Below are 4,679 nucleotides of genomic sequence, written 5' to 3' on the forward strand. Positions count from 1 at the left end.
CCCCCCGACCGCCACCCCCCGACCGCCACAAGGCGACCGCCACAAGGCGACCGCCACAAGGCGACCGCCACCATCCCCAAGCGCCACCCCCCGACCGCCACCCCCCGACCGCCACAAGGCGACCGCCACAAGGCGACCGCCACAAGGCGACCGCCACAAGGCGACCGCCACCATCCCCAAGCGCCACCCCCCGACCGCCACCCCCCGACCGCCACAAGGCGACCGCCACAAGGCGACCGCCACCATCCCCAAGCGCCACCCCCCGACCGCCACCCCCCGACCGCCACAAGGCGACCGCCACCATCCCCAAGCGCCACCCCCCGACCGCCACCCCCCGACCGCCACCAGCCGACTGCCACCAGCCGACCGCCACCAGCCGACCGCCACCAGCCGTTCGCGGTGTGCGCCTCCGGCGCCACCGGTCCCAAGCACCATCCCCAAGCACCATCCCCGACCGCCACCCCCCGACCGCCACCCCCCGACCGCCACAAGGCGACCGCCACCAGCCGACCGCCACCAGCCGACCGCCACCAGCCGACCGCCACCAGCCGTTCGCGGTGTGCGCCTCCGGCGCCACCGGTCCCCAAGCACCATCCCCAAGCACCATCCCCGACCGCCACCCCCCGACCGCCACCCCCCGACCCGCCACCCAGCGACCGCCACCCGCCGTTCGCGGTGTGCGCCGTTATCCGCCTCTCGGTGGTCCTTGCCGGGCGTGGGTCGGCGTCCGCTGTCGGTAGGTGACGGGACCATTATTGGCCCGCGGACCAGCCGGCGGGGCTCTCTTGAGAGTTTACCCGCCTTCGCTGGTTCCCTGGTCGGCCACGAGTAGCGAGAATTCGGCCTCTTCGCCCGGAGCGCGGAGCGACTTTTGCGAAAATGCACTAAGTGCCAAAGCCCATTCATTTACAACGGCGTGTCCGCCAGAGGGCGCATTTCCCGCCGCGGACCGGCCGGCGGGGCTCGTCGGAGAGCGTATCCGCCTCTCGGTGGTTCTTACCGGGCGTGGGACGGCGTCCGCTGTGGGTACGTTACGGGACCACGTTCGGCCCGCGGACCAGCCGGCGGGGCTCTCTTGAAAGCTTACCCGCCTTCGCTGGTTCCCCGGTCGGCCGCGAGTGGCGAGAATTCGGCCTCTTCACCTGGAGCGCGGAGCGACTTTTGCGAAAATTTTTCTAAGTGCCAAGGGCTCTCGCGCCGCGATGCGTCCGCCTCTGCTGGTTCCCTGGTCGGCCACGAGTGGCGAGAATTCGGCCTCTTCACCTGGAGCGCGGAGCGACTTTTGCCAATTTTTTTCTAAGTGCCAAGGGCTCTTGCGCCGCGATGCGTCCGCCTCTGCTGGTTCCCCGGTCGGCCGCGAGTGGCGAGAATTCGGCCTCTTCACCCGGAGCGACTTTTGCCAATTTTTTTCTAAGTGCCAAGGGCTCTCGCGCCGCGATGCGTCCGCCTCTGCTGGTTCCCCGGTCGGCCGCGAGTGGCGAGAATTCGGCCTCTTCACCTGGAGCACGGAGCAACTTTTGCCAAATTTTTTCTAAGTGCCAAGGGCTCTCGCGCCGCGATGCGTCCGCCTCTGCTGGTTCCCCGGTCGGCCGCGAGTGGCGAGAATTCGGCCTCTTCACCCGGAGCCCGGGCCGACTCCCGCCGATACGATCACATCATGATCCAATAGCGAGTGTCGTATAACTATAACATGATGTACAAAATAAATATATAAATATTAACATCCCCTATAAACATTAAATATATAAATATTAACATCACCTATAAACATTAAACATATAAATATTAACATCGCCTATAAACATGATGAATACAGTGTTTATAACCGAATGCTCATTTTGTATTATTTGGCTTTAAATGCGATCATATGTAGTATATATCATGTATTTATCCACGAACCGTTAAAGAGATGTCAAGTCAGGCTACCTTAAGAGAGTCATAGTTACTCCCGCCGTTTACCCGCCTCTGTGCGAGAGGCGGTGTAATTTCTCTCCGTGTCCGCTGGAGGGAGGTATTTCCCCGTTACGACCTCCGGGAAGATCACCGGGACGCGGAGAACGCTTAGCCGGGGCGCTGGAAGCCTCGTTCGGCTTATAAAGTGAGGAGGAAAGCACTCGGGGAACCGGCTGGGGGTGCTGGGGAAGTTCAGCGGGCCGCGTAAAACGCTTAGCCGGGCTCTGGAAGCCTCGTTCGGCTTAAAGAGTGAGGAGGAATGCATCATGAGAACCGGCTGGAGGTGCTTTGGAAGCTCGGCGGGCCGCGTAAAACGCTTAGCCGGGGCTCTGGAAGCCCTCCTCGGGGGTCAAGAGTTAGGAGGAAAGCCCCATGAGAACCGGCTGGAGGTGCTCCGGAAGCTCAGCGGGCCGCGTAAAACGCTTAGCCGGGGTGCTGGAAGTCTCCTCGGGCGTCAAGAGTGAGGAGGAAAGCACTCGGGGAACCGGCTGGGGGTGCTGGGGAAGTTCAGCGGGCCGCGTAAAACGCTTAGCCGGGGCTCTGGAAGCCTCGTTCGGCTTAAAGAGTGAGGAGGAATGCATCATGAGAACCGGCTGGAGGTGCTTTGGAAGCTCGGCGGGCCGCGTAAAACGCTTAGCCGGGGCTCTGGAAGCCTCCTCGGGGGTCAAGAGTTAGGAGGAAAGCCCCATGAGAACCGGCTGGAGGTGCTCCGGAAGCTCAGCGGGCCGCGTAAAACGCTTAGCCGGGGTGCTGGAAGTCTCCTCGGGCGTCAAGAGTGAGGAGGAAAGCACTCGGGGAACCGGCTGGGGGTGCTGGGGAAGTTCAGCGGGCCGCGTAAAACGCTTAGCCGGGGCTCTGGAAGCCTCGTTCGGCTTAAACAGTGAGGATGGGAGCACCCGGGGAACCGGCTGGAGGTGCTCTGGAAGTCCAGCGGGCCGCGGTAAAACGCTTAGCCGGGGCTCTGGAAGCCTCCTCGGGCGTCAAGAGTGAGGAGGAATGCATCATGAGAACCGGCTGGAGGTGCTGTGGAAGCTCGGCGGGCCGCGTAAAACGCTTAGCCGAGGCTCTGGAAGCCTCCTCGGGCTTCAAGAGTTAGGAGGAAAGCCCCATGAGAAACCGGCTGGAGGTGCTGTGGAAGCTCGGCGGGCCGCGTAAAACGCTTAGCCGGGTCTCTGGAAGCCTCGTTCGGCTTAAAGAGTGAGGAGTGAAGCACCCGGAGAACCGCCTGGAAGTGCTGTGGAGGCTCGGCGGGCCGCGTAAAACGCTTAGCCGGGGCTCTGGAAGCCTCGTTCGGCTTAAACAGTGAGCAGGAAAGCACCCGTGGAACCGGCTGGAGGTGCGGTGGAAGCTCAGCGGGCCGCGTAAAACGCTTAGCCGGGGCTCTGGAAGCCTCCTCGGGGGTCAAGAGTTAGGAGAAAAAGCACCCCCGAGAACCGGCCGGGTCCTCCACGAACCGTGAAAAAGATGTCGAGTGCCTCTACCTTAAGAGAGTCATAGTTACTCCCCGCCGTTTGGCCGAAGGTGTATTTACTCGCCGTGTCCGCTGGAGGGAGGTATTTCCCCGCTCCAACGGCACCGGCGGCTTCCGAACGTCTCCCCGAGCGCTCGGAAGTCCGCGCGGGGGGGAGAAGCGGGCCGTGCGAGGTACCGGGTGGAGCTGGACGTCACCGGGTCCGCTCGTCGTGCGCGCCGGCCGCTGGAAGTCGAAAAAAGCTCCGCGATCTCATCCGCGGAGTGCAGATCCGCTGGGCTGGAGCTATTTTGGGCCACTTGGCGCGCGCGCACGGCCTCCCGGAGGTGCCGGGTGGAGTGCGCGAGCGCACCGGCCGCTGGAAGTCGGATGAAGTTCCGCGATCTCATCCGCGGAGCTTGTAAAGTGCAGATCCGGTCGGCCTGGAGCTATTTTTCGGCCACTTGGCGCATGCGCACGGCCTCCCGGAGGTGCCGGGTGGAGTGCGCGAGCGCACCGGCCGCTGGAAGTCGGATAAAGCTCCGCGATCTCATCCGCGGTGCTTGTAAAGTGCAGATCCGGTCGGCTAGGAGCTATTTTCGGCCACTTGCGCATGCGCACGGCCTCCCGGAGGTTCCGGGCGGCGTGCGTAAGCGCACGGGCCGCTGGAAGTCGAATAATGCTCCGCGATCTCATCCGCGGTGCTTGTAAACAGCCGATCCGCTGGGCTGGAGCTATTTTGGGCCACTTGGCGCGCGCGCACGGCCTCCCGGAGGTTCCGGGCGGCGTGCCGGGTGGAGTGCGCGAGCGCACCGGCCGCTGGAAGTCGAATAATGCTCCGCGATCTCATCCGCGGTGCTTACAACTAGCCGATCCGGTCGGCCTGGAGCTATTTTCGGCCACTTGGCCCGCGCGCACGGCCTCCCGGCTGTCCCGGTGGTCCCGGTCGCCTCCGCGGACGGTTAAAAAAATCTCAAGTGGGCCTACCTTAAGAGAGTGACAGTTACTCCCGCCGTTTGGCCGCTCAAAGTGCCACCGGACGCGCAGCAACGGGTGTGTGCGCTAAGTGCGAGAGGTGGCGTATTTACCCGCCGTGTCCGCTAGAGGGAGGTATTTCCCCGTTACAAGCTCCGGGAAGATCAGCGGGACGCGGAGAACGCTTAGCCGGGGTGCTGGGAGCCTCGTTCGGCTTAGAAAGTGAGGTGGAAAGCACTCGGGGAACCGGCTGGAGGTGCTCTGGAAGCTCAGCGGCCCGCGGTAAAACGCTTAGCCGGGG

The sequence above is a fragment of the Syngnathus floridae genome, unplaced genomic scaffold, assembly GCF_059516105.1.
Source record: "Syngnathus floridae isolate MCC-2025c unplaced genomic scaffold, RoL_Sflo_1.0 HiC_scaffold_162, whole genome shotgun sequence".
NCBI lineage: Eukaryota > Metazoa > Chordata > Actinopteri > Syngnathiformes > Syngnathidae > Syngnathus > Syngnathus floridae.